Source organism: Nicotiana sylvestris, chromosome 1 (assembly GCF_000393655.2).
Source record: "Nicotiana sylvestris chromosome 1, ASM39365v2, whole genome shotgun sequence".
Taxonomy (NCBI): Eukaryota; Viridiplantae; Streptophyta; class Magnoliopsida; order Solanales; family Solanaceae; genus Nicotiana; species Nicotiana sylvestris.
Window position 1 is genome coordinate 29,725,576 of NC_091057.1, and position 14,689 is coordinate 29,740,264.

Here is a 14,689-nt window from a genome sequence, read left to right on the forward strand (position 1 = left end):
CACACGAGCAAAGCTAGAGTTCTAGTTGTATGTTTAAGAGATTATTAAGTAGGTGCATGTACGTACATCACCTTTAAAAGTTTAGATGATTGTTGAGCAACTTAGCTCCTACATTCAAGTGTATTAGATCATTCGACTATTCAAAATTTATTATTACACATACACACACATACAACAAAGGACTAGATTAAAAGTGCAAACGATTAACCTGTACTATATATATACACACACACATTGGGTTGCTCTAATGGTAAGCACCCTCCACTTCCAACCAAGAGGTTGTGAGTTCGAGCATGGGCGAAACTACGTAGCTCCAAGGATGGTCAACTGACCACCCTTCATCAAAATTTTACACGGTATATATAGGTAAAATATTAGATTTTAGTGGTATATAACATATATTGAACACCCTTTATTGGAGATTTCGAGTTTGAACACCCTAAATAAAATTTCTGGCTTCGCCACTGAGTTCGAGTCACCCCAAGAGCAAGGTGGGGAGTTCTTGGAGGGAAGGATGTCGAGAGTCTATTGGAAATAGCCTCTATACCCCAAGGTAGGAGTAAGGTCTGCGTACACACTACCCTCCCCAGAGTGGGATTATATACTAGGTTGTTGTTGTTGTTGTATCTAGTTCTTTGCCTTTGCAATCTAGTTTGCATGGAAGTTTTCTTTTGCTAAGTATAAGAATCTATTTCATGTTAAAAATAATCTATTTTTAATTGAGTCCTTAAATTATTCATCACTATTTAATTCAATTCACCAATATACCTTGGTAAATGATAGATTTCTCAAAGAGCAATTGTTTAATAGTGTTACAAAAAATGTTGTTGTCAAAATATGTGTTTGGTTGTGTATGTCTCATATTTTTAAGAAAAAACTCATAAATAACTGAGAAATTAAAAAAGAGACAAAAATCAATATGAACTAAATCGATAAAAGCTGACTTAATTGGTTTGCTTTAGTCTAGTATTTGAAAGAAGACCTATGGTAGCGCTGAACTGTTAACGGGAACGGTTTAGTATCTAAAGTGTGCTGGTTTCATCCAAACTCTATTGTAACGGTTGTAACCATTACCGTACCTAATCTATTGCAACGGTTTAATAACCGTTGCCAAAACAACTGTTCCTGTAGGCCTATTTTCCAGTAGTTCAGGTATGGACTATGACTTTTTAGCCCGATGTTGATATTTATGTCTCTCAAAGTGTATGAGCCAATTGATTGAGCAACTGATGGGATCGGTATATATGTGTCAATTAGAATAAAATAGATTTAGATAGGGTAAACATATACAGAAATATAATTGCACTATTTGGGATTACTATTTACACAAAATAAAGTGAATTACAAAAATCATGAGGTACAATTCATTTTAAGAAGTACAATATATTTAAAGTAGTTTAACATTTATTTAATTATAATATACTAATGTTAACTATATCCCAAAAGTATCATTTAAATTGTTAAAAAAAGTGACTTTAATTGTGTGGTTAAAATTGAGGTGACATTAAAATTGTTGAGCAAATTACGATCCGACTGTTTTATATGTTGGTAACTCCCAAAAGTTAGAATATATTGGTTGTCAATAAATCATCATGTGTGTATATATTAATTTATTATTGTGATATTTTAGGTTGGTAGAAGTTGATGTTGATGTGAGAAATTATTATTTTGAGATAATAATATAATGTATTTTTATAATATAAATTAAGATATTACTAAATGTATTTTTATTAGTTATTACTCTATTTAGTATTATTTCATTCAGTTTCAATTTTGATGAGATAGTTTGAATTTAGCTGTTACTGATACACGGTCTCTTTCCTTCTTCTTGTGCCGAGGGTCTATCGGAAATAGCCTCAGATCTCCATACACACTGCCCTCCATACACCCCACTTGTGGGATCTCATTGGGTTGTTGTTGTTGTTTGACTTGGCACAAAATTTAAAAACGAAAAGAAAACTTTTGAAACTTGTGGTCCTAAAAGCTTTGTGGGGCCGTGATAGTTGTATGAGTGTAAGAGCTTCTCATTACGGGTAAAATGAGTAAAATGAAAAATTTAAAGTTAAATGTGTCATTCTTTTGGAATAGACTAATAAAAAAAATACTTTATGTAAATTGAAAGGAAAGGAGTATTTATTTTTGAATCATATTGTATTTTTATTTGTTTGTATCACCGACTATATATGTGATTATAATATTTAAGTTTATGCTAATAGTTATTCATATAATTTATTCTTTTTAATTTATAGAATATAGAAGGATCGTAATATTATCCGCACATCATGCGGGTACTAATACTAGTAATTTAGAATATCAAAGGATTGACAAATCTTGAGTTTGTATTACTAGTGATGAAAAAAGTCACGAGGATATAAAAATTTGTCAGAAATTAATGGTTTCAAACAAGTCAGGATCGGCTATATGAATTCTCATTAATCGTGATTCTTTATGTAAACTATCTCAAGCCACTTATTATACGAAATAAAATGTATTAGAAGTTCTTTAATTTATAGTTTCTGCTGACATATATATATATATATATATATATATATATATATATATATATATAAACTCACGCATAAGATATGTATGTTTGATGACCCGGTCAGTCGTCTCATGATTTACCGCTCCGTTTTCCTCATTTCTGCTTCTTTATGCTTCGTTATCCGTGTTTTATGTGTTCGAGTTGATTGGTTTGCGTTTGATGTGATTTTGGTAAGAAATGAGACACTTATAGCCTGTTTGGCCAAGCTGGAGAAATCAGCTTATTTTGAGAAGTGCTTTTGAAAAAAGTACTTTTGGAGAGAATCACTTTGTGTTTGGCTAATCAGTCTGAAAATCACTTTTGAGAAATAATTTGTGTTTGGCCAAGATTTTTAGAAAGTGCTTTTAAATGTCAAATTACGAAAAAGGACATGAATAGATTTACTTAATAATTAATATTATAAGTAAATAAATAATATCAAAATTTTGTTATTACATGCAATAATTAAAAAAATCATTTTATTTAAGTAAAATATGAAAATAAAATTAAAAAGTACTTAATTCTTTTAATATAAGTTAAATATATTAAAATTCCTTCAACAAATATAAAAGCATTCACCCCTAAAGACACTATATATTAGAAAGTTTTCCTAAAAATAAGAAGAAATATTTATAAATTAATATCCTAAGTATTAGGTTTAAGGGTTATTTTGGTATATACTATATTTTGTTAAGGGTATTTTAGGTAAGAAGAAAAGCCAAAACTGCTTCTGCTTCTGCTTTTGGAAAGAAGCTACTTTTTTCTGCTTCTCTGAAACTGCCTCTGCTTCTTCCCAAAAGAACTTTTTTTTCCCAAATAAGCTTGGCCAAACACCTCAAATTAGGAAAAAAAAGTGTTTTTGAAAAGAAAAAAAAGCACTTTTTTGTGTTGAGAAACTTGGCCAAACAGACTATTAGTCTCTTTTAAGAAGGCTTAAGTTGAAATAGTCAACCGGATGTTGACTTATGAGTTAGAGGGCTCGGATGTGAGTTCTGATGGTTCGGTTAGCTTCGGGAGGTGATTTGTGACTTTGGAGCGCGATCACAATGGGTTTTGGAGTTGTAGGGGAGATTTAGGCTTGAATTGGCGAAATTGATATTTCTGCAATTTCAGGTTGATAGGAGAGATTTTGATATAAGGGTCGGAATGGAATTCCGAGAGTTGCAGTAGCTTCGTTGTGTCATTTGGGATGTGTGTGCAAAATTTTAGGTCATTCGGACGAGATTTGATAGACTTTTTGAGCGAAAGCATAATTTAAGAGTTTTTGGAGTTCTTAGGCTTGGATTCTATGTTAAATTGGTGATTTGATGTTGTTGTAAGTGTTCTGAAGTGTTGAACAAGTTTGAACGATATTATGGGATGTGTTGGTACAATTAGTTTGAAGTTTCGGGGGTCCCGGGTAGGTTTTGGAATGTTTTAGGCCGAAAAGCATAGTTGTAGTAGGTCCAGGTGGGTTGCAGGCCTCGGAAACCACCCGCGCGGTCCACACAAAATGAAGTGCGGCCGCGGTATGTGCTGTGCAGACCGCACAAAATGGTGTGCGGCCGCGGTGGGGAACGATTCGTTGGTCCTACTTCGGTAGCTCATATCTTTTAATATACAAGGAATTTTGAGATTATTCAAAAACAAAAGTTGTAGCCCTTTGTGTCTAGTTTCGAGAAAGGTAAAGATATCGCAATTTGGACATCTGTAAAAAAGGTTATGGCCAAAATCCTAAAGCCTGTCACTGCAGAGGAAGGCCTATGCGGCCGCGGTTGTTTTTGCGCGGACCACACTGGCTTGTGCGGACCGTGGTCGATTTGGTGTGGCCCGCGGAGGCTGAAATCTGAGGGGTACTCTATAAATATGAGATATTGGGTTTTATTTAATATTTTGACCTAGAGATCTCGGATTTTGGCAATTTTTCGAAGGTTTTTCGAGAAATTCATCGGGGTAAGTGATTTTAACTCAGATTTGGCTAAAATACATGAATCTATCACTAAATTCATCATTTAATTCGTGATTTAGGATGGAAGTTGGGAAGAAAATTGTGAAACCTTTTAAAAATGTATAAGGATGATTTGAAGGACCAAATGGTATCATAATTGGATAATTTTGGTATGGTTAGACTCGTGAGGGTATGAGGATTCTGAAAATGTAAAATTTACCCAATTTCGAGACGTGGGCCCCAGGCTCGGGTTTTGGTAATTTCGGGAATCGTGCCCTTTGTTGATTGTTTTCGCTTGGGCTTTGTTTCCTTAGCATATTGTGACATATTCGTTCTGATTTTGGATAGATTCGACGTGCGTGGAGGCCAATTCTGAGGGGCAAATGCGTCGCGAGCTAGAGATTTAGCCGGTTCGAGGTGAGTAATGATTGTAAATGATGTCCTGAGGGTTTGAAAACCTCGGATTGCACATCGTAGTGCTATATTGAGGCAAGATACGCACTGGATGATGAGTGTGAGGTCTTTTACTACTGGGGATTGTGACTTGGTCCGTCCCGATTGATGATTTTACTGCGTATTTGACTGAAATTCATTTGTTATCATCATGATTTGGGATGATTGTCATATTTGGGCTTCGTGCCAACTATTTGAACCCTTCGGGGATTTTTATCATTGTTTCCTCACTGTTTGACTTATTATTTGAACTCAGTCCTGTTGATATCTACTGTTTTACAAACTTAGCTACTTTTACCCAGATTTGAAACTTAAATGATATTTCTACATCATGTTTTGGGCTGAGAACTACTGTTTTACTAATGCCCAAGGGGCTTGTGATGAGTTTTGGACTGAGTGAAGCCGAGGGCCATATGTGAGGATATGCTGAGTGATATGAGGCCGAGGGCCTGAGATACTTTATATGCCACAAGGTGGCTTGAGTGATGTGAGGCCGAGTGCCGAGTGATGTGAGGTCGAGTGCCGAGTGATGTGAGGACGAGTGCCGAGTGATGATGCCACGAGGTGGCTTGATATAGCGCTTGGGCCGTAAGGGACCCCTCTGGAGTCTGCATACCCACAGTGAGCGCGGGTACCCATTATGATCTGAGAGTGAGCTCGAGGGGCTGATACTGTTCTGAGTGATTGATACTGATCCCGAGGGGTTGATGTTGTACTGAGAGTGAGCCCGAGGGGCTGATACTATTCTGAGCGATTGATATTGTGCCCGAGGGGCGGATTTCTACTTGTTATTTACCTATTAAATTACCTGTTTTACTTGTTTTGAAAAGGAATATCATTTGATTTCTTCACTGATTTACTGCTTTAAGTAATTTTACTGCTTGATATGGAATTACTTTGTGTCTTTACGTGTTTTCATACTTTCAGCCATTATTTATAATTATTACTCACTGAGTCGGAGTACTCACATTACTCCTTGCACCATGTGTGCAGATTCAGGTATCGCAGAGTCCGCTCGTGAGTGCTGATTCTCCCAGTTCAGGCAGTGTTGATCCTTCCTTATCTTATCATTTTCATGTTGTTTTTAGAACTATTGTATCGGAATTAGTGTTCAGTAGACTTGTATCCGGATTTTTCAGTTGGTCATGACTTGTGACACCCCAGTTTAGACTATGTCGGGATGGTTTCCACTGTTGTTATCGTTAAATTTTCGCAATCTATGGATATTATATTATGTTTATTACTGTTTATGATAATTAACTGCTTAAAGAGGTGTTCCATTTTGCTTTGGCTGGCCTTGTTTTTTACGAGAGGCGCCATCACAATTGGATTCGGGAATTGGATTCTTGACGTACGAGAGTTACTAACAAAGCTAATGAACAAAATTTATTTCTAAAACGATCAAAACTACTTTCTTCATGGCTCTTTATGTTCTGAATATATACTGGTAAACAATTTATAACTTCTTCATCAATTTTCTTATAATGTTAGATTAGAAACAATTACTTTAATAAGCACAGGCAGAAGAGTAAAAACTAAAGAAGGGCCTCATATACATTTTCATGCATTATATAACTTACACGTAAAACAAATACAATAAATCAACCGTTGTTGCTACACAATCTTTTTTTTCCCTCAATGATACCTTTTCTTTTTTTCTTTTCTTTTGAGGATAATTAAGTACTCTTCCGTTCCAAAGGATGATACTTTTCGACTTCGAGAATCAAATTTTTTAACATTGACTATGAATTTGGGAATAAAATCTTTATGCTTTAATAAAATTTATATATTTAAGAACTACATAAGAAGTATTATAAGTCACAATAATTATATTAACAATTCAAAACAGCTAAATGGTATATGTAAAAAGCTGGTGGTGAAAGAACAACTCGTTTAACCGTTGAAATCCGAAAAATATTACTATCATTTTTAGGACGTGAAGAGTAACTATCATGGAACACGTGTTTTGGTGATGAAGATGCTTGGCTTGATTAATTAATATTATTACGAGTTAATGAATGACTTTATATATTACAACTATGAGATGGCTTTTATCTGCTAAAGATTTTCCATAAATTAGGAGAGAAGACTCTACTCTATCATCTCCTTTCTTCCTGCATTTTTTGGTCTCTTCAACTCCAAAACTCCAATAATATCCTTGAGGTAAGTTTATCATCCTCAACTTCAAATACTCCATGTCATGCCCATGAAATGATTTTATAATCACAGAAATGTCTATGGCATATATAGACCACAAGTTTCAGAAGTATTTCTTTATTTCTTAAACTTCAAGATCAGTCAATAGATGGAGTACTATCTTTTCTTAATTTCTTCTCATTTTACCTCAATTCTCATCTTAATTGTTATTGCAGTTGTTAGCTTGAAGTCTCAGTTTCAAAATGAAAGTAGCAGTGGTTGGGACAGGAATAAGTGGACTGGTTTGTGCATATGAATTGGCAAAATCTGGAGTGAAAGTTGTGGTTTATGAGAAGGAAGATTATCTTGGTGGCCATGCCAAGACTGTTACCGTTGACGGCGTGGATCTTGACCTTGGTTTTAGGTTCTTCAATCGGGTAAGTCTGGTTTGAGGGTGTTTTAGTAAGCGAACAAGATGATCAAACTAGCTTATAAGTATTTTTTTACTTTATTTATGTGTTAAGTAAACATTAAAGTACTTACAATCATACCTCTCTATAACAATATCATTATATAACATTCATTCACCGTAAAAGTAAAGTTTTGTCTCTGAATCGATTTTTTATATTATATTTTACCTCTCTATAATAATTTTTTACCTATAACAGTAACATCTATCTTTATAGCACTACGCTCTTTGTAAAATTATCTCTCTATAACAACTATATATAATCTCTAAGATCAACAACAATAAGTTTAAAGATTTTAACCTCAACCTATTACTCCATGAACTGAGATAGAAAACTCAACTGTTAAACCCTTAGATTGTCGAGAAAGCTATCAGATATCCTTTTGCTAAAATTTTAGACATAAATCTTCACCAATTCAAGCGTTATATCACTAGTAAGAGACTTGAATCTACTAAACAAGATACAATTACAGAGTTTTTCTACTAATCTCGAAAGAATTTAATCTTCTAGTAGTTTTAAAATGTGTGCCTTAGAGTATAAATCTTTGTGCATCTAATGATGAATTTATTTGTAATATATTAGCTTTCTTTAGTAATTAATTAGTGAAATATATATATCTTTTGAGTATTTAAATTTGAATAATATAATTTTCTTATTTTTTATATGTAACATTAAAAAGAATTAATTTTTGGTTATAAAAGTCAAAAAATATTTAAACATCAAATGTTATAGGTGTATCACAATCATTCAATATAAAAATCAAAAAATATCGGAACAAACGATATTATTATAGAAAGGTTTGAACATAATCCTATAAGCTAACATTAAAGTACTTACGGGTAATAAAGTGTTTATTTAAGAACATGACCTCTATAATTCATACCTTAATATTTCTAAATAAAGTGAGTGTTGCACAATAAATTAGTTAACGGTAAAGTGTTTGACTATACAATTGGTATAGTTTACAGAAAATTTTACAGAGTTTTCCCTATTTTAGGACTAGTCAAAAAAAATTTATCTCATAAACAGATAACAACCAACCAATATCCAGCTAAATCAATCATAATATTCATCAACTAACCAAAAATAAGTTTTCACCAGCATTATCAACCTTAACATAATAATATTAAACCCATTTGAAAAATATGAAAAGAAAGTACAATACGAGTAACTAGTCTAATATAATGAGTGAATGCTTATGACATTAATAAAAATGACTATGGAGAGAAAAGACGATAACAATAAATAAACTTTTCGCTCATGCAAACAAGTGTGAGGCTCACTAGGAGCTATCAACTGGTGTACTCTAATTAACAAAATCCTTACTCGTGTCAACTGTTGTCTTTGTAAAAAAAATAGCAGGGAGTGAGTCGCTAGCTCAGTGAATAATAACACTAAACCACAACTTTTTTTATTGGGGACAAGTCAGAAAATATGCTTGTTTAGTAATCAGAAAATATCATGAAATAAATATGCTTTTCATAATCGGTAACAACAATCAGTCTTGTTTGTTTTCATATAAGCAGGAATCAATTAACAATTTAGTAATAAACTCTGAAATATAGTCATATCAAACCTTATGTTCGGGAGGTTTCCAAGAAAGGATCATGTAATTTATATCACTGTGTGGACCCCTTCGTAAAAGGAGTTAAGTATAACTATAGGTCCCTACTCGAGGGAAAACTGTAACCATATGCTAGTTCTACCTTCCCACTAGTGAGGGCTACAACTGTAATCTTTAATCTGTATATACAAGGTGCACCAGGTCTAACGAACCCGTTGTTATGTACGTAATCCTTCAAAGTCTCCTCCCATTTATACTTTTTTCTGTAAACATTAAATATTCACATGAAAGCATTTTTAAAATAGTATAGGACATTTCAATTCTTATCAAATCGTGTAACCTCATTTCGGTAATGATAATCATATCTCAAGTAACAGTAAAATATGTCTAGTAATATTGAGAATATTTCAAATAATTGGAAACTTCTCAAGTAAATTGTTTAGTACCGGCCATATCAAGTAAAGAAATTGTCCCACGTGCGATTTCAAACATTTGGTAATACATTTTATTTTCAAAATCATGTATAAACCATGCAGGTTATAAAAACACAAATTGCGATAAATTACTACTCACAGTACTCGTGTCGAAATACCAAACGTGTCACCTCGAGCAGTCCATAAGACTCATTCAACTACCTATATTATCACAAAATCAATCTATATATCAGCTTCATAAACAATCAACATAACTGGTCCAATCCTACACATCTAGTTAATTTCCTCTTTTTTTTTGTTCCTCTGAAATATAACTATTGATTCTCTGTTAATCAATTTAGTAGTACCTAAATGGATAGGAACAACAGTTCTCTGTTTTTTTTTTTTTTTTTGGATTAATACTATGATACTTCTATATCAGAGATAAGGTAAAAAGGAATTGATTTGATTAAAAAAAATTGAATTCTTGTCTTACGTAGTGCTTGTTCTTCACTAGGCTAGATTGTTTGCTATGAAATTAATAAAATACTTATTCATCTAATTCAAAATTCATATTTGTGCTAAATCAAAAGTAGCTTATCTTTTCTTGTTTCTAGTTAACGAAATAACTGTTAATAGGCTAGATTGAGTAAATTTAACTTAACTTGTTCTTCCCCACTTTATAAATTTCTTCGGTGAAAATAGATAAACCTTCCCCTTTTTTCCTTCTACTATGTTGAATAGCTTTTAACTGAAATTTAGGCAAATCCCACGTGGGAAATAGAGGGAAAAGTTCGGACCATAATGTTTTAGATTAAATGATAACAACACCATAGGAGATTCAAGAATTACTAAAGAAAAACAAAAAAAATCAAAAAACGTGCAAAAGCTAAAAAAAAATAGGGAAACGAAAAAGAAGACAGAAATTAAAGATAGATTGAATTCAAGAACGAGTTTCTTGAATTCATGAAGTCTATTCTTGAAGTTGAATCCTAACAACAATAATTAGCTACGAAGAACTAATCACCTTTGATAGAGAATTAAAAACAGGAGATAGATTGTGAAACTCGACCCTTTAAAATAACAAGAACAATAACAAATCTAAATTTATCACCTTTCTTGAATAACTAGAAGTGATCTAAGATTTCGAAAAGAGTTTAATCATGCCACCTTAAGTTGAGTCTTAAAGGTTGAAGAATAAATCCAAGAGAAGTCACACACAAGAGTGCAAGAAAAATCTCACAATTTTATTGATAATAGAGTATAATTTAAGTCTAAAAATAAAGAAGACACCTCTTTATATGGAAAAGGGGTCATGAAATTCTACCTAAAAAACAAGAAAATAAAGTCCTAAACTAGTTTGGACAATAAGTCCAACTACCTTAGGGAAAGGGAAAAACTAGGAAACAAAAATCAAGTCATTCTTGGAAAGTAATTCCAACAATCTTAGGAAAAGAAAAACATAACCTTAACTACCTAGGAAAGCAATAAATACAATTCCAAAATATATGGGAATAAGTTAATATCAATCTAGGATAGGATCTTGAAAGTCCAAACCCAATCTTGGATAAGATCTTGGAAATCTTGAAGGCAACTTGCAAACAACTTGGCACCAACTTGCACTTAACATCTAGCACGCCTATTGAACCATTTTTGGGAAGCAAGTAAATCCTTTTTATATTATAAAAACGTGGCTTTATATATGACTTTATGGGATGCAAGTTTGGACATATATTAGGTGCCAAATTGGTCAAAAAGTGGACTGATTAGGACCTTCTTCAAAGGATATCTCTTGGGAGCCAATACTCCTCTTCTTGGACATGAATTTGAGCCATAAAACAATTGTAACACCTAGACAATTCACATCCTTTATCCTTGAGCTCTTCCTCCCAATTAACAACTTCTTCATTTGCACTTAAAATCTAATGACCTTGTTTTGTAACTCTTTAGCTTGACATATTGCTGAAGGCCCTCTTTGAGATTCCAAAGCTTTATCCTTGTCCTTGAATAGAGTTGAGCTTCCTAGGATGTTATCATTAAAGTCCACGAAAACAAAACTATAAGAGCTACAACAATATTGCAGAACCTGAGTGTAAAAACTAGAGAGTCAATTTACTCTGAGCATAGACAATGCCAGGATTTCAAGTTTATGGATTCAGGATTCTATCTTATTAAGTTACTAAATTCGAAATTAATAACTTGTACATATTTAATGAAAAATTTAAGACAAATAAATAATTTGAACCAAAGCTATTGGATTCGACCGATCCCGTAGCCGACACTGTGGTTCTGCCTCTGGCTTTGAGACTAGATAAAAAAATAGCAGAATATGAGGATGAAATAATCAGGCCTTGATAGTGTAGTCACTGTCCTTAAGGAATTTGAGCCTCCCACTTTCGTTGCTGCAATGATTAAGGCAGAATTCCTTCAAGAGTTTACAAAGACAAAGAAATTCGAGTACAAACAATTAACTTGAATTTTCACTTGAAGAAACTTTGTGAATTGTAGATAGCAGTTAGAGAAGAAGATGGAAATTTTTTGCTTTCTGTTTGTTTCATTTTGGAGAGGAAAGGAGTCTATCTGTTGAGTTCATTACACAAATGGTCACTCAATTATCCCAAATTATCTTCTAAAGTCACTTTACTTTTGTTTGTAACAACAAAATCACTGAACTCTTGTGGGGGTGAGCATGTGGATGAATGCTGAAACGGTGTAATTGACAGGTAACTTATCCAAACATGATGGAATTTTTTGATTTCCTTGGAGTTGATACAGAGATCTCCGATATGTAATTTTCAGTTAGCTTAGACCAAGACCGTGGTTGCGAATGGGGTACCCGAAATGGAATCTCTAGTTTGTTTGCACAGAAGAAGTATGTGTTGAATCCATACTTTTGGCAAATGATTAGAGAAATTAACAAGTTCAAGCAGGATGTCACAAGGTACTAATAACTTATTTATCTTTATATATGTGACTACTTATCATTAGTCAATTCCATTGAGCAATTTGTTGGTTTATTGATCTCATTAGAAATTTAGAGCACATATTCTTCTTTGTTCATTTGAACATCATGCATTTGATTAAAATGGACTAAATCGTTCTGCTTTGTATGCTTTCTTTATTTATATGTCAAGGAAAGAGCTATCTCCGATGAAATTTATTTCATCACGAATACGTTTCTGATTGCATTGCAGTTATCTTGAAGCACTTGACAACAATCCAGACATTGATCGCGATGAAACGTTAGGGCAATTTATTAAGTCACACGGCTATTTAGAGTTATTTCAGAAGGCTTATCTGGTGACATGCTGTTTGTTGTAGTTCTTGATTTTGATATATACTTGTATTGGCCTTTTACTTTATTCAACATATTGTCGAAGCAATTTACATAAATGTTCCACAGATTCCAATATGCGCTTCAATCTGGTCCTGTCCCTTAGAAGGAGTAATGAGCTTTTCTGCTTATTCCCTTCTTTCATTCTTCCGTGACCACCATCTTCTGCAGGTTTCATTTCTCTTATCTACTGTTCAATTAGCATACTTCGTGTGTAGATTACATATATCATTTTATTGTCTTTGTGCCTAAGGGTGCTTTTGTTTCTTTCTTTACAGCTCTTTGGTCTCCCTCAATTGCTCACTGTAAGATGGCGGTCACATGCATATGTGAACAAGGTGATTTTTTTAATTCATAGATACCACAACAGTTTTTACTATTTCTCTAAAAGGAAAACTTCATGCAATTACCAATTTTCACCTTCTTGCATGATTTATTATGTTAAGCATATATCATCCTTGAGAGTGATTTTGACGGGGGCACTGAATACAGGTTAAGGAGGAACTGGAGAAGAGAGGCTGCCAAATAAGAACTGGTTGTGAAGTAAATTCTGTATCGACAAATGAAGAAGGTCTAGCTTGATTTAATTTATGGCTTTTTGCTAGAGTTTGCTGTGCTGTTTCTTTTATCTTAATAGTAGATAGGCATATATCTGTTTGGAAAACGGACAGGCTATTACCTGAGGGCAATTTAGTTAATGAAAAAACACCATCACTTTATGTGTTTAAAAATGGTCCTTTGTAAAGGCCAAACCAGAAATGATGAAGATGGTTTTCATTGATATCCATTAGTGTAACAATGGTGTCCGGGTTAGCTTGCACACATCTCAACTATGCCATTGGGTAACTGTTACCTCCCATCAGCACAATACTAGGTTACTCTTCCGCCAGGCTTAGGCAAATGGGAAGAAATCATGTACTGATTTTGTCTCTGCCAGGATTTGAACCATGGTCTCCAAGGTTTACACCACCTCATTGACCACTATAAGAACATGTGTTTTTTTAGTTTATATTCATTTTGTGATTTTTTTTCAAGTGATAGTGGTGTAGATAAAGTTAATCTAGTGCTTATCCAAGGGAAAAACTTCAATCAGCTGCATTGTGTTACTATCACATAGCTATGGACTACTCTTCATTCTAACTGTAAAAGAAAGAGCCCGTGCAGGTTGTACCATAGCTTCCAATGATGGTGCCAAAGAAGTATATGATGGATGCATAATGGCTGCGCATGCACCAAATACTCTGAAAATGTTAGGCAAAGAGGCAACATACGATGAAACAAGAATTCTGGGTGCTTTCCATTATATCTACAGGTACTTTTGATTCCTTTACAGTATAGAGATCCTCTAAGAAAAGGCACCCGAGGAGCTCTATTTTGTGCTTTAGTGAAGTTAAATTAAAATGCATGTTCTAATGGTGGCTGGTTGTAGTCAATGTAACAACTACAACCTGCTAGATTTCTGAGATAATATGAAAATCGTACTGGAGACCAAGATTAATATAATTAGTAATTCCACCTCTAAAATTCAATCCACGAGCACCACATAATCTTGAAAATTTCCTTTTAACTTATTTCTCATACTACCTGGCTTGAAAGAAGTGAGTTGTGGATTGAACCATATTCTTAATAGGATTTATGATGTCACAAAAATCATTTTCTCTTCCTTTAGGACAGTGATATTTTCCTTCATCGTGACAAAACATTCCTGCCTCGTGAACCGGCAGCATGGAGTGCTTTGAACTTTCTTGGAACTATGAATAACCGGAACCATATCATCAAACTCTACTTGAGTCTCCGCCACTGGCATTGCTGCTCTAGGATGAGCTCGGCCTCTAGCACGGTCTCTGCCTCATTCACTACCCCTCGTA

At 33.8% G+C, this 14,689-nt stretch overlaps 1 pseudogene; it reads left to right on the plus strand.

The window, feature by feature from the left end:
• The first annotated feature begins 6,964 nt into the window (after positions 1–6,964).
• The window catches only part of LOC138889180 (uncharacterized), a 44,167-nt pseudogene continuing 36,442 nt past the window's right edge, over positions 6,965–14,689 (plus strand).